This window comes from Centruroides vittatus, unplaced genomic scaffold (assembly GCF_030686945.1).
Source record: "Centruroides vittatus isolate TY-2023 unplaced genomic scaffold, ASM3068694v2 contig_882, whole genome shotgun sequence".
Taxonomy (NCBI): domain Eukaryota; kingdom Metazoa; phylum Arthropoda; class Arachnida; order Scorpiones; family Buthidae; genus Centruroides; species Centruroides vittatus.
This window is the reverse complement of record NW_027122574.1, coordinates 865,925-883,235: the sequence shown is the minus strand read 5'-3', so window position 1 is coordinate 883,235 and position 17,311 is coordinate 865,925. Positions and strand designations below refer to the sequence as shown.

General features: G+C 27.7%; 1 protein-coding gene across 3 annotated transcripts in view; it reads left to right on the top strand.

Moving 5' to 3' along the window:
* The first annotated feature begins 8,781 nt into the window (after window positions 1-8,781).
* LOC136983421 (innexin unc-9-like) overlaps window positions 8,782-17,311 on the top strand; it is a 44,959-nt gene continuing 36,429 nt past the window's right edge. Inside the window, exon 1 of one of the 3 annotated variants that reach the window (XM_067280155.1) lies at window positions 8,782-8,987. The gene's annotated coding sequence lies outside the window, so the exon portion shown is untranslated. Of the gene's footprint in view, window positions 8,988-10,801; window positions 11,031-17,311 lie in introns of those variants that run through there. The other 2 variants (XM_067280156.1, XM_067280157.1) reach the window with 2 other exon arrangements.

Below are 17,311 nucleotides of genomic sequence, written 5' to 3'. Positions count from 1 at the left end.
TTATAAAGTTGAACAATTCTTTTTGCAATGTAAATTTTGAAAGTAGAGATTTTAGGACAAGATCATTTTTTATTCAAATGATTAAAAAAATTCAATATAAATTCAAATATATATATATTTTATATATACAGGTATCCCTCATACAACTGTTTTGCTCTATGCTCTAATGCAGTTTCAAAATTGGGAATATCCTCTGTACAGCATGACTTGTTGTTTTGCTCTAACACAATTTTGAAAATCCTCCATACAAAATTTCACAATTTATGTGTATTGTCTCAAATTTGCCCACAGATTTTAGAATATTGAAATTTTCAAATTATTTTGTGCTTTTCATCAGGTTTACTTTAATGAAAATTGATAGTGCAATTTTTTTCTTCCTTGTACTAATTTTCCTATCAATCAGATGTCGTCATCATTTGCTTTCAGACTTCAGCCTTTAAAACTCACTGTGTTTTCGTTTATAAATTAAACTTCGTATTTAGATAAGTGTTGTTAAATTTTACTAAAAATGTTTAAATAAACTTTTTTTAACCGTAGGTATTAATGATTACTTCATTCATAAAAACGATGAATGAAATACTGCAGTCTCTCAGTATTCAAACAATTTCGTATTTGAACAGAAAATCTGGAGAAATCGCTCGGTACTCAACTGAACAAATGTGATCTTCTAGATCAAATTTTTGATTAATAACATACTTTTATTTTATCATCCATAAAAAATTTTTTATGATAAAAATAAAAAATACGAAAATGTTGCCGATACTTCCGATCCAGATCGACAAAAAAGCCGAGACGACGACAATGCTACGTAAAAAGAAAATGTCCTCATTTAACTAAAATTAATATTAACGTGTAATAAGGTACTTTTAATTGTGGTTGTTAATTAATTATTGATTGGAAATAAATTGTTGGAAATATTTCTCTTAGTAACAAAAAGAGTAGTGCTTTTGCTAACTTCTGGAAGTAACTCAATGCTTTGCATTAGTCCTTTGTTTCCTGTAGCATGGATTTGCATAACACTGCACTTTTTTGGAATTAACTGCCGTGTTATATGAGGGTTACCTGTATATACTATGTATTTATAAAATATATTTTCACCGGTAGAAAATTTCGGATGTTTTGTGTCGAAAGCTAAATCATTGCTTTAGTAAACAATATAAATAAATTTTCTCCGCATTTAATTCTTGATATACTAGATGTCATTTCTTCAAAATAAATATTTATCTTTTGAAAATGATATAATTAATTTAATATGTATTGAATTGTTTTAGAAATTTCCAAATAAATTAAAATTCGGAATTCTCTGTATCTCCTCGGGAATTAGTGACTCATGTGTATACGAGGACATCAATTGCGGCTTTTGAATTCCGAGAAATCTTTTTATTTTCATTATTTTTACAAATGCATTTTGGACCTGTATGTCCTGTGAAAACCCAGTTCTGGCAGACATAACCTTAATGATTTTATTTATAAAATCAATTTGTAACAGATAGTGGCATAATCAGATTTTTTCTAACAAGTTCCATAAAATTTAGCTTTTAATTTAATTTATTTTTATGGAATATTCTTATTTTCTATTACGCTGTATGTTTACAATATACAATCTGAATTTTTAAATGGTTGGTTCTTATTTATTCGATTTTTATTTATATACTTAAATTACTTTGTAGTTGTTTTGGAATTTGTTCATAATTAAAAAATTATTTTTAAATATAATTAATATATATTGAGATTATGGTGAAGCTTGCCTAAGAATTTATTTTTAATATATTACAGAGATTAATTTAGTGAATTAAATTGTTATGGTTATATTAAATAACAAAAATGTTTATAAACCAGAAATTTTTAAAGATGTAATTACAGAAAATTGCTGTGATCTTATAGAAAATAAAAGGCTATTTTGAATGTTGAATATAATTTTTATTTTATATATATAGTAAAAAGTGATGTTGGTTTTTATTAAATCCATTACAAATATACAGAAACATTAGTATTTGGGAGTTAAGTTTATTTTTATTCAATTTTTGCAGTGGATAAAATGTTACAATTATAATTAAAGTGGCTTACCTGAATGTGAAATTTATTGCAATAAATGAAATGAAGGATTTATTTTTGCTTACTCACTTTTATATTGATTGATAATTATATTTTATAACAAATCTACGAAAAGAAATATGAAAACTAAAAGAATATATGTTTATAAAATGATGATAAACTTCTGTTTAGCTACAGAGACAATTCAGAAAAAGTTTTTAGGGGTAAGTTACTTTTCCGTGGGAAAAGGTGAATATTTCGTTTTAATTCGAGTCGACACGAAATTTCACCCATTAAATAGTGTCGAAGAGTTTCTTTTTGCTCTATTTCTGTTTCGGTTTTTAATAAAAATAGAAACAGTGGTTCGGTGAGCGAGACCGACCCTCCCTTACTGCAAGGGCATAACCGTGTAAACAAGCAGCGATGTAACCAGTGACTTGTACTGATCAGAAACAAAGTAAACAATGTTCCAACTTCATTCTTAAAACACACTGAGGACTCCTGAACTCAACATTGCTTCGCGGTTTTTCAAAAACTCGTTCATAAACTGTGGAAGAACGTCGTCAGTTCATCAGTAATGCTTTACCGTCCTAACTATCTGCGAGACGGTTACTGTGACGTATTAAGGACGAGAAGAGAGAAAACAAATTATGAATTGAAATGAACTAACAGTGTAGACGATGGTCGTGTGTGACGTCATCTAAACTACAGTGTAGACCACGACCACCACCTCACCAAGCTGATGAGTTTAGGAAAATCCTCAGTTTCCCTACGTTTTAGATAATTTTCCCAATTAATGTCTAAAGGCTTAGTCGGAAGATAATCCATTGCAACGTTTTGCGGCTATTGCCGTAATACTATTTTTTCTCCGCAAATTTCTCTTACCTCGTTCGCTCGATTGGACATATTCTTCATTCCTGCTTAACTCAAGTCTTTCGGGGTTCTTTAACTTTAATGTTCTTGAAAACGTTTGAAAAACGTCTTTTCTCCTTTACTTAAAGGTTTATACAAAAAACCGACCACTTAGGGAATTTCAATAATATTTTTTAAGATCACGTCATAACCTTCCTTGTTAGTAAATTTTGAAATCCCTAAACATACACGGTTTGCACAGAAATACTCAGAATGGCACAGGGCTGAATGTACTGTACAGTAGGTCTGCACGTTATAACTCGGTCCCCCTAATATCGGTTCTAGTTATGCTACTGGATGACATATTCGATATGCACCCCATTTCCCTTCTCATGGGATCGTTGCGAAGTCGTAGAACGTCTCAAGATGAGTACAAAACATTTTTTCCGGTTAAAATATTCGAGTGAAAAACGGCTTGTTATGTATACATAAGAAGGGAAAGTTTTGGAATCGTATCAAATTTAATCCTCAGAGTTTTTTGTAAATCTTTACGTTTTGAGACCCCTTGAACTCAGTCCACAAAATGGTGCCAAAAAATTTTACAGATGTGTGGGTGTATTGGTGTATATATTTCGCATAATATCTCAGGATGAGGTAAAGATTAAGAAACGAAATTTGGCATGGTGGCTTGTATATGAGGGACATCGATGCTAGTAAATTTTGGTGGTGAAAGGTCGAAGGGGGTGGTGAGATAGAGAGTGATCGCGTGTCATATTTCGAGTGGGGTCGAATTTAATGAGAATTTTACTTGTTAGCATTTACAGTTGTTTTTTAAATAAAATATATTAAATAAAACCCTCAAAATTAAGCCTTTTGCTATTTTACAATAATTAAAACAATAGAAAAATTTTATAACAAAATCTCTCAACAGATAGCGCCACACGCAATTTTATTTATTATGACTAATAATATAAAAGCTATTTTTTTAAAAATAAAGTCTAACAGCCGGGAAAGTTACGCAACTCGCAACTTTGCTGAACTTTTTATTTGTAAACAGGTTGCATATAACTCACACACAAGCATTAAACAGAATTTCCTGGCGATTTTTTAAGATTTTTTTGAATATGTTTAGTTTAATATGAGCTTTTTATTGAAAATAATTTAAGAAATATTCTATGCAGATTTTTTAATTAATCAAAATACTGATGTCTAAACAAACAATTTGCTTAAACATCAGCAATTATTTAACGATTAAAGTCATTGTTAGCAGTTCCTCGATTTATCAACAGCGAATTGTATATACAATCTTCACTTCTGTGCGTATTTATCTTTAGATAATGTTTGTGAGAAACGAATTTAGAAATTTTAGCGTTTAAAACAAAGTTAATCACCAGATTAAAGTGAATATCGAATCTTTCAACAATCTGAAGGATGCCAGAATATTAAAATTGACTCAGATTAAAAGTTCTAACGGAAATTAAACTTATCATAAACATTAATTCTGTTTTAAACGCAGATATTTACAGTAAATAAATGAAATAATTGAAAAATAATATGAAATTTCTGTAACAAAATGGCCGCTGATACAGTTAGACTTAGCAAAACTTTACAAAATTTAATTTATTATTATTTTTTTTTTTAAATTTAAATAGCATTTTATTTTTAGTACACAATTCGTCAATTTATTAATAATATATCTTTTTAAATTAAAATTATAATACTGTTTGATTCATAAAACAAATACGAGATGGCAGCAGTAGATATGTGGGCGCCATTACAGTTTTTTTTTCCTTCTTCTTCTTCTTTTAAAATTAGCAAAGAGAGCAAAAAGTTGGTTCAGACACAATAAACTTAATTCAACATTTTTATTTATTTTTACCTTTAGAAACAAACTTACAAATTGCTTTTTTTTTTTTCTTTTCAATCATCGACGTCACTTAAAAGTTTGTTTCTACTATATTTATTTTTTAAAATATAAAAAGAAGCAGCGAAAGAAGTTGAAGAATATTGAAGATTTCCATTCGAAAGAATACAGGAAACGTTAGAGAAAAATATCTTTACACTATTATCATAGATCGGGTCAATATCTGACGTCTTTTCAAATTTCTGACGTGTCAAAAGAGTCTTTGACAATCGCGATGTTTGTCGTACAATAGATAGCACCTTTCTCTTCGTCTATCTGCTCCAAAAAGTTCCAGTTACATCCAATATTTTCTCTGTTATCTTCAGTATAACTGCGTATAACATAAATTTCTAACGTTTTCCGTCCACCTCTCAATGGAGAACAAACTGAAAAATGCTGAAAATGGACAGAAATACATAAAAAATAACACTTTAGAGTGAAAATTCTAACAATTTTTACACCCAAATCATGAAATTTGCTTTTAAAAACATCATATCTCTCTCTTTTTTTTCTATCCGTAGTGTTGGATGCTATCGCTTCATGTTCAATCCCAGTTTTTACTCTCTTTACTCATAAAATCTGGCAATTTCTTAATAAAATGGGAAAATTTGATAAAAATTTAAAATATTTTCACTCATTAAATTGTTAAAATTGCTTTATATGCATCAATATTACCCATTTTTTAAAAGATTTGAGCGTTATTCGTGATTTAATCAAATCTGTTTTGGATATTCTGAATTAATGCTCTTGTAATTTATGATGTAATGTTAATAATTTCGATATAGTTGACATTCGCGATATTATTATAATTAGGGGATTATATATGCCGAACATGGTCATCTTCGGCTCTGTACATTATTGTTAATTGTCCATTGCATCCAACGATCTCTAATTTGCATAATATGCAACACGTGACGTTTTCGCATTGCTCGATGTTATAAAACAATAATTTCTAACAAAAATTGAATTTTTATTTTATAAATACATCAAAATTTTATAATATTCAGAGGATTTTCATAATATCCATTGATATTAAAATTATTTCAGTACAAAGTTGACTGACGGTATAAAGAAACGTGATTTTGAATACAGCAAGGCAGTATAATCACAAAATATCTTTTATAGAGAAGTTACTTCTTTTAGTTATTCCAACTAATAGTAATTATTATAATAAAATATAGTAAAAAAGTAATTTTTCCGCAATAAACCTCATTAAAGTTTATTGTGATTGGTTTGATTATCATAACATTTAACTTATATTTTTATAAAGCATAACAAAATATGATTTTATAGTATTCAATATTCATTTTCATACGAAACGAGACGTAAATAGTGTCAGTATAATCCAAGTTTTCACAGTAAACAATACATTTTATGGCATTTAATTCTATAAAACACTTCATGGTTTAGATGTAAGTATAGCATCGAATGCAATCTTTTATAGCATCTAATCAATTTTCATTATTTATTCAATACTGGTGAAGTTGTATGATTCTGTAACAATACAAGAGTTGAATAAGAGCCTGTAAACTTTATAACGATATAACTATATAAATTTCCATAGGCCTATGGTAATTTAATATGATAATTTATAAACACGTGATCGTTATTAAATCTAATATACGTAAGTGTATACGACAATTCGTACAATAAAACTCCAGATTGTTACAACAAAGTCGTATTTTATTCTTTAGAAAAGTGCATTTTATTGAAGCCAACGACGCATGATTTTCGTGCAATTCAATGTTATCAATCATACAACATCCAACGTAGATTATTCTTACAAATTACTCTTTCATCAGAAAAAAAAATAAACTAAACTATTTTTATATACTCATTTAAAAAAGTAACTAAATTAAAATAATAAAAATGTCATCTTATTTTTATATTTAATGAGTTACAGCATGCAATTTAACTCTATTAAGAGCGAGGAGCGATTGTATTTGCGAGAATTTTTCATGTATTATTTATGTAAATACTCTTTAATTAATTATAAAAACAAGACATGTTGAAGCTCAATTATTCGAAGTAAACAGCTAAAAGATTCATCGAAGCAAAAATTAAGAAACATCCGAAACCCAGTTTTATTTTGACAATGACGTCACGGATGTGGACGGTCCGATGATTTCGAAAATAGAAAGAATCGAGAACGATGTCCCATTTTTCTTTTCCTTAAAAATCCATAACTGCTTGTAAATACAATTTTTTTTTTTTCCTCTTGAATTCCTTTTTTTTCTTCTTCTTCTTCCTCTTCTTCTTCTTCTTGTGGATGCGACCGGAATTGCGGTGAGGATTTGATGCAAAGTCGTAAAAACAGTAAACATTTTCGCACTTTTCGAGTTAATAAAATGGATTTTCTTAATGAAAATGGTCTAAAATTCTCTCGTTTTTTAAAAAGAAACTAAATTGATGTTTCTCTCCTAATAGGGATCAATTATATTGAAGCGATTCCTTTACCACGTTTTCAGTTATATTACTCGGGAGTATGACTGTCATGGCTCATTTAGCAGAAGTTCTATGACAATTTCGACTTTTTTATTTCCGTGTTTTCCTTTCTTTTGTCATTTATTTCGGGATTATTTACCGAATTAAATATTTTTATTACTTATAATATTTTTATCTTAAGTCTTTCTCTCTTTCTCGTTACATAAAGCAACTTAAAAATAGTATGTAGTTAAAAAAATAAATGTCCGAAATATTTAAGATACTTTAATATGAGAATTTGATATTTTTTTAATCCTGAAAATTATATTTTTTTATCCTTTTTATTACGGTAGATGTGCATAGAAATGTTTTAAAGTTTGTAAATTATTGTCGTATTTTTGTAAGAAGTGTAACTAATTTTCATGACTTTAACTCGATTGAATCCTCAAAAATTCAAAGATACCAACTAAATTCCTGAAAAGACTATCTGCAGATCATCTTACACTACCAGTTAAGACGTTATAAGTTCAATGTTTCCATTCGAGTGCATTAGTTTATAAGTGTACAAATTAAATATATAATTTAAATAAATAAATAAATATATATTGTTTAAATGATTAAATTCATAGAAATATCACAATATAATCAATAAATAAAAATCATTTCTTTCGGTGTTAAGACGAAGATAAAGTTTAAAGAAGCCATATTAAAAGTAAACGCATGCTAGCTGTTATCTGATATAGCTCCTGTAAATGTGTCTTCTCCTTCGAGCGACTGACTAAGCAGTGAAGAATCATGTACAGGGATTGATGAATAAATTTCTACATAACATTTATACATACTTTTTCCCTGTTTTTAAATTTACAAAATATAATTTTAATTTAAGCCAACTTAATTCTCTTTGCACTTAAGGGGATAAATTCTAATAAGAAGCAAGAAGAGAAGCTTTCTAAGTGATATTAGCAATTGTGTCAACATCGTGAACTGAAGCATTAGCATGAACTATTTACTCAAGAATGTCTAATGGAATGTTTATGATGCAAAAGGGACACTTATATCTTACTACATTACGATTGTAGCTTGAGTGCTTTACTACAAGATTAATTTTTATATAATTATAAAGCCGTAGAGATTAGGGAAAATATATTAAAAATTTGTTAAATTAAACATGAAAAATTCATAGGTTTGTTTATGTTTTATCATAAAAAATATAATTTAATATATATTTATTTTTTATTTGAAATAAAATATTAATCGTATTTAAGGTAATCACGTTAACTAAATCAAAAGAAGCAATAATAATAATAATAATAAAATCAAAAAATTCGTACTATATTTCATAACATTGTCCCGAATTGCTCTTAAAAAAATTCAATTTTCTTCGTTTGATAACGTTAGGAGTATAAAAGGGGAAGAAATAAGAGGAAAATTGAATTAATATAAAAATAACTCTTTAACTAAATAGGGAAAAATTATAGGGATATTATATTTGTAAACATAGCAAAAAAAACTTCAAAATTGATTAATTATTTCCCGCTTTAACAAACAGTTTAATTGATTGAGTAAACACGGCTCGTCCACTCGAGTTACTCTGATCCAATTAACATTATTATTGCTAGACTTCTTTCTGTTTAGAAGCAGTACAACGACTCCGGAGAACTGTCAGGGTCGCTGGAATGATACGCCGACCTTTGAACCCTTCAAAATATCTTCTCAGTTAACTACAGAAGGATAAAAACATGGACATACTGACAAGATTCCTGAAGTGTCACAAGTAAGTTATCTAAATAAATCAATTAATTCCTTAGTTAAACTGAATTATTTTTTATCAAAATCGTGATTAAACATATAAATTTTAATTATAAAAACCGGATTATTTTTTCGAAATGAAGATTTATAATTTTAAATTAAAATTAAATGGATTAAAATTATTATAATATTTGCATTTTAAATGAAGAACAATTTTTAAAATGTTATATAAAGGTAAAAAAAAAAGAAGTCAAAATAAAATCTGATAGAATATGATAAACTTTCCTAAATTATTGGTAAGGTAACCCACGAGTATCATTAATCAAAGCCTATGATGATGATTAAAAGGATGATGACTATCATCAGAGATGTGATAATGATGATCTATAGCAATTACATCTGATAAAATGTAGGTTAATATATGTTATCTATAAACAGTCTAACAGTTTCTAACAGTCACTGCATGATTTTCTCACAGTATTTACTTCAATATCTTGAAATTTATGAATTTTTCTATAAATAATTTTAATTTTTTAAGAAATTTTTCGTGTATTTTATCTATTAAATTATATTTAAAGATAATCTATAATTAAACTGAGATTGATTGAAGTTTATAAGTTAAATTACATACTAAACTTAATTAAAAATCTGTATTTTTTGAAGTTTTAAAATAATTTTTTTACCGAAATTATTTATTTATAATGATAAATTATTAAAATAAACGTGTTTTTAATATAAATAAATATTTTATCTGAGAAAACTTCACACATTTACAGGAAAAAAATAACCTTTTTTCTTGCTAGACGTGACCCACGATAGTTTTAGGCACTTGTATAGTAATTTAAGTGTAGAAAATATGTTACTAATCCTCATAATTACTTATCATTTGCGCTTAAGGTGGCCTTATCATTCTTACGAAGCATACTATCAAATTATAAATGAACCACGTACAGTACACTACATCTAACTAAATACTAGTTATGGATGAGGATAACGTTAAACCAAGAAATAACACTAATCTAAAAATATCTGTGCTTAAATTCTCTCCTTTTTTTACACAATTATAACAGGTTAAACAGGTAAAATTTACTGTTTTTTTTTCCTTTATGGAATTATTCTATAGTTGATCGTTTTATTAATGTATAGAGAATAACCCTGTATAAAATTTTATCGAATCACATGCTAAATCTTTCCAAATTTACAATTTGTTGGATTAACTGTACCTGGCATAAGTGAGGAATCAAGCTTATTATCTGATTTTCCACCTTTTATAATTCTTTCTTAAGAACTTTAAGCTCTAAATTTTATCAAAATAAATGCCAATTTATTCCAGAAAATATCAAGAATTCAATCGAAAAATCCCATTCTAAGCAAATATAATATTTAAAATATAAAATGAAAATCTTAAAACCATCAATTCAGGAGTAAATCTGATTACCTTTAGCAATCATTGTCTGTTTAACCTTTAAATTAAATATATGGAAACTAGTTCTTACTGTTTCTCTGTTTCTGCTACTGTTTCTTCTACTAGTTCTGTTTACTGTTACTTACTAGTTCTCTGGTTGAAAAACTAATGAAAAAAGGTAAAATATTCAAAGCATATTTACGAAAAAAGTCAAGTTACTCCATAAAATATATGGAAGATTCGGGATAAACAGAGCAAGACGTATGATTAGTTGAGGATGCTAATACATGATATTTCTGATAATGAGCGAAAAAACTTAGTGTGAGAGGCAAAAAAACATGAATATTTATTGAAAATAAATTGCAAAAAAGCAAAAAAATCTCGTACGATATTAAAAAGAAGCGTAAAAATGGTAGAATTGGTGGATTATTTGCCGCTACAACAAACAATTTAATTGGTCGAGTAAACACGACTATCCACTCGAGTTACTCTGATCCAATTAGCATTATTATCGGCGGGATTTCTATTCTTTCACTATCAGAATCGTCGTCATGGTTCTTCCCCTAAAGTAGAGGGTCAAGCAGATGACCTCGTAACCTCCCTACTTAGAGAAATCTTCCAAAGAATCATGGCATTCTAACTCGATAAGGCAGCTAAAAGTAAGTGGGTAAAGCTTAGTTTTTCCTTACAATTAACATAAATTTCTATGTGAATAGAGTTAGATGGAGATGTGTTAAACGTCGTCGTAAATAATTATTTTTAATTTAAAAATGAAATATTCATAAGATATCGATTTTTTTGTTGATAATTTAAGTCGAGTTATCTGCATTATTAAAAAAAAACACGTACTTAAACGGCTGAGTTATATTCGTTAAAATCCAAATATTAAATTCTTTCCGACTGTTTGAATGGCTTTCTTGAAAAAGAATTGTTTCCTTTATTCATTTAATACTTGGAAATAACATTACTTTCATTTCTTACATTATTTAGAAGAGTATCATTTTTTTCTATATTAAAAAATGTAAGTTTTTATATGAAAAGATAAATTTTTTCAAACTCTAAAGATGTATAAATTTTGCTGACTGATGCAAAGAACTATTGAAAGTTAAAAATCTTAGGATTTTGCATCATAAATCAAAGATTTTTCTGCTTTTTTTTCCTAAAAAACAAATACATTTTTGTAGTTTTCATCACAGAATAGTCCTATCTTTCATTTTATATTTTACAATTTAAGTTTTTATTATTCATTATAAAAATAATATCTTGATTTTCCTCTGATTCAAAGGTTGTCTCTGATAATCTCAGTTTGCAAATTATCTTGGTTATCTTTTTTTATCATGATGCTTTCTTTATACATTTAGATACATGATGGATTTTCTCATTTTAATATAATTCTTTAGAAGAAAAAACACATTTTAATATATTATATATATGTATCTTATTTGTTATATTGAAGAGACATTCTTCATCATTAAAATATCTTTATCGTTTCTCATTAGATATAATATCTTATGAACCTTTATCATCATGGATTATATATTCATCTATCCATCTGTCATCATTCAGAATGCAGAATATTACTTCAATTTTTCCAAAATGATACTAATTTAACAGCAGTTTTAATAATAATCAATTTTAACGAGAATCTTCAAGTTTTTATCACTAATATCAAGAGTATTCTCTCGTTTTTCCGTCCATAATTTCAACACTTCTCCTGTATTTTATCACTGATTTCTCTTTTATCAAAGCTTTGTTCAATCGTTTTCTCCTTTAGGATATTAGATTTTCTCAATATTCATCAGATCGTGTTGTTGTTTCTCAGCGCTCGCAACATCGTTCAATAGAGATCTATACAGAAGATGGTCACAAAATACAGTAGAAAGTGGAGTCACACAGCAGAGAGTTCGCTGTTCTAAAGCAGCTGCCACTTCCAGCAGCGACAACTAGGAAAACGCATTATTGACGAAAATTGTTTAACCAAGTCGAAAGAACAGCAAACTATCGATTACAACTTCAACATTTTAAAGCTTTGAACTCGTCTAGAAAATCCCAAATCATCTTAAACTTCATCAGGATTAATTTTTACAACGTAAAACCAAGCAAAAATGTCCATTTAACATTAGTAAATTTTAATAAATACGAAGCAATGATTGATGAAAGAGAAGATTAATAATTTTCGAAGATTATTAAGGAGTTTTCGACAAGGAATCGATTTATTATCCATTATATTAACAAAGTTTAAACATAAGTTTTATCATAAACATCATTTTTCATCGGAATCGCCTCATAAATAAAGAAATAATTAAAGATATCAACCAATAACGTACGAAGATACCTTCAAACCAAAGCATTCGATCAAAAGATAAACCTTTAAAATCGTTCTAAACATCTAAAAATACACCATCGACGTATCGGAATCGCAGATAAATTGATAAATTGGATGGATAAGCGAGAGGAAATTCGTTGGAGACCGTTAATAACCTCAGGTGAAATGAGTTTCGAAAAATAAACGACGTTTATAATTATTCATTGTTCTCTTCAAAGTGTACAACGCTTAAAATTAACAAACGAGGCTTTAAATTTGCAAAAAAATCCTCTTGTGTCGTACAGAATGGAAAAAAAGAGAAAGACAATTCAAATTGGCCAATCGTCAACGCGATAAATTCAAATTTTACCAATCAGCCAATCCGAATTTGTATCGGCGATGATGTCAGTCGACGTCACGATTACCGTTATTAATTTTCGTTAGTTCGTTATTACGTATTAATGGGTTGTAAAGTATTTTTAAAATAATAAATAATCGAGATTATTTTATTTTGGAGTGGTTTTTTTAATTTTAATTAAAAAAAATTATTAAGTGTTTTTATGTCAGAAATGCGATATAAAATTAATTTTCTTTCGTGGTTTTTCGATCATCAATAAAAAAAATCCTTGTTAAAAATTTAAAATAAGTCAAATTTGGGCGTTTGATAACTTTTACGGTTGCCTAGTAACAGCGTGAAAAATTATCTTTGGACACTTGCTTAGTTCTATAAGACTTAGGGTTTTAAAGGCGTGTATTAAAAATTACAAAAATTACTTGTTATTTTCGCCTCTAGGAGTAAAAATGACGCTGCAAACGATTCACCGTTATAATTAAACTCGAAATAATCAGAAACAGCGCCATTTCCGACACATAAATGCTAATAATTTAAATGTATATCACACGGATAACAACGCTATTTTTTCCCTGGTGTTGAAATTTCAAAATAATAATTTCCAACATTACGGAGAATATAGTGTCATTTTATACGTAACTTTTATTTACAGTATATATATTTTTAAGGATTTAAATATAATTTAAATTATCTTTCTATTTAAAAAAAAATTAAAGTTTATATAACATAGAAATAATGTTTTAAAATGATAAATAAATAAATAAATATTTAATTTATTTATTTATTTAGAGAGAGAGAGATTAAAATACAATCCAAAAAAGTAAATTTTAAAAAATTTAAATTTAAATATATAAAATCTCACTTTGATTGGTTGATAAGATGTAAGTTACCGTAGATTAGCCAATCAGACTTCGGAAAAACCGTTTAAATTCTAAAGCTCATAACTTAAAGCATAATTACCAAACCGTAAAAGTTTTTTTTTATTTAAAAAAATGTATAAACTGTTCGAATTTAGTTTTTTTTTTTTCCTGAACTTTCCGCTTAAAAATTCATCTGAGATATTTAAAAGGATTTACTGACTTTAAAGTAAATATTAAAAAATGACTTAAAAGGACATAAAATTTTCAATCTTTTTAACGAAAAGAACGTTAAAATTTTAAAGTTTATATCTGCGTAAATCTTAGAATTTGAAGGATTTAAGTAGAATGGTGTTTAAAAACAAATTTTAAGACGAAAGTAAACTCGGGAATGGGTTCGAAATGACAAAAAATAAGAGAAAATGGAGTCGATAAAAGTAATTTCTTAGTATTAAAATTAAAATAGCATTTATATATAAATCCCAGAGAAGTAGGCCAAGTGAAAAGACATAAATTCGTAATTCTTTTATTAAGATTCCGATATTTAGGACGTTAAACATTTTCATGGATCGAAGTATCTGTTGAGTAGCCATTAATTTTATCTCTTATTTTCCCCCAAAAAAAAATAAACATAGAGTAACATATCGTAGAAACTCCCACTGCTAATCTATCTTCCGCAACATTGTATTTATTAAAAATATTCGATAATATTTTTAGAAAAATACATTTTTGAAATCAAATGCCAAGCATCTAGTTTTCCTCATAAATTGGACCAAATTCTGCAACAGATGACTCAATTCGCTCGATTCCGAAACTTAATTGAATTATCAACCAATAGCGATCGATTATACTTTAAATAAAGATAAATTTCACATCTGGGAAGTGAAATCGCGAGTGGAAAGTCTCGCGAACGAGACTTAATACTCTCCATTTTCACAAAAACCACGTGTTTGAAGGTCATCCAGGGACACCCAGATGCTTGTTATTGATTCGTTATACTCACGTGACGTCCCGGAAGTGACGCAAATGTCCTACTTTTGGATTCTAGAAATAGCAACGCGGTTTGTTTTTGTTATTTGTGTTGTTCGGTTAAAGAAATTTGCGAAAATGACCGAAAGACCGAAAAAAGAGAATCAGTGATTGAAAAAGAATTAAATTACAACCAATTTTTACAAATGGAGGGCGTTAATGCCAACAATTGATCTATAAAACATTATGTTTTTTTTTTTTTTTTTGACTTTTTCGTCTTTTACCATTCACTAAAAAGGCAAACAAAAATCGTATAGAAGATCGTAATCAACATAAAAAACGAATACTAAAAAAATTAGCCAATAGCGCGCCAGAATTCAAAAATTCAAATCTTGCTTCCCGATTGGCTGTCGCATTCGTTATACTTTCTACCAATGAAAAAACGTTATAAAACTCTGCGGAATAAAGAAAATATTTATATATTAAACTATAAACGTGATTTATAATGTATATAAAGCTTAATTATTCTAAAAATATCGTTTTATGTTTGACATTTTCTCGTAAAGTAACCATTTAAAGATCAAATTGAAAACGTTCGAGTGCCATAATTTAATAATAGCTTAATATGTGAAATTTTCATGAAGTTGACCGACTTCTTGAAAACAGGAAAAATTTTGACTATTCTCTTAATGGATGATTTTCTCTTGCAAAAGAATCTATAAAATTTGTTTATGGCTACTTACTATAATGGTTGCCTTTGTTTTCCTAATGCTTACACACACACGAAGTGTGTTTTCTTCACGGGCCAATCTTTCTTCTCCCTGTGAAAAACTTCTAAATTTCTTCTATATATTTTAATACCAGTTAAATAAAATTATACATTTTTCAGTACATACATTCTGACTCTTTCTGGTCTTTTCTTAAATTTCTGAATATATTTTTGTCTTTATACAAAAAAAAAAAAATATCTTTGGGAATTATGAATAATTTATCATTTTTTAAAGTGCATCTTTCGCATAAATATTAATATTTTAAAATTCTATTTTATATTCGTTTCTCTCACTGCTTTTTTTAATTATTAAAATTTCATTTGTATTTTTTCCCCTCCCTTCAATTTTTGTTTGTTTTCTTTTCTTCCTTTCCTTCTATTTTCGCGAATTATTCTCCAAATATTTCACGTATTTAAAAAAAAAAATAAATATATTTGATGGGTTTTAAGCGTTAAATTATTTCTAAATGATTTTCGAGGCAAGAATTCATGATTTTAATATATTTTTAAACCACTTAATGCAATTTTCGGAGATTTAATTAACGTTCCAGTTCGTGCTTCTGGATTGCTCCGGATTGATCATCTAAAGATACAAAATTCTAATTTTGCTATCAATTTTGAGTAAATTTTATAGAATTTATAATGGAATCGAATGTTTATACAAATAATTTTTATGAAATTACATAAAAATTGTGAAATTTTATCGATAAAAAAACAATTTTGCAATATGAAGAGCATTTGCTCTCGAGAGGATCTTCATAGAAGAGCAATCAGATTGTTATATTCTGAATTCGCTTGTAATTTGTATATGTTTTTAACTATTTTTTAAAATATTTTTTATATATTTTGGCAAGCAATTTAGTTTATATATATATATATATATATACCAATTCCAGCAAGAGACAATTTAAGATAATTGAAGAGTGAGTCATATAAAAATTCAAATTCTTATTTTAGTATCAAATTGAAGGGAAATTTAAGAGAATTTTACTGGAATAGAACGTTATAAGATTAACCAATAATTTAATAAAAAATATTTACATAAAATAATTTTGCAACATGGATGGCATCCAGCTGTCAAATGGGTCTTCATAGAAGAGCAATCAAAAAGTGTATATTATAAAAGACAATCTTTTCAGAAAGAATAACATTTCTTTTTAAACAATAAAATACAATTTCTTACAATCAAAAACAACAAGTTTTTCAAAAAAAAAAAAATAATAATAATAATAAATTCTTCAAGATCCTTTGAAGATACTGAAAGGCACTCCAAAGATACGCTAAGTATCTTGGACGAAAATCATTACTTTATTTTCCTCCTATAGATAACCTTAAGCGCTATTTCCTCTTCAGTAATCTTCATCATTTTAGAAGATTTAAAAAAAAACTTTTATCCCGTTTCCTCTTCAGAAGAAGTCGAAGAGAGGGAGGGTGATATGTATTATTTATTAAAACAAGTACTATTACATAAACGGTTTTATTGGGATGAATTTTGCCAGTTTGGACTTATTTATTGTAGGATTTACTTATCTGAGAAGCTTAAGAGATATTTCTTTTGTAATGTTTTCTTCTTTTTTTTACTGTATGTACCCGTTTGTGTGTGTTAAATTCGAAGCTTAAGAGACAGAAGTTAAAGTTTGTTGTGAGTATATTCGGTAAGGAGGGAGAGAGAGACATTGGAAGGATTCCAGA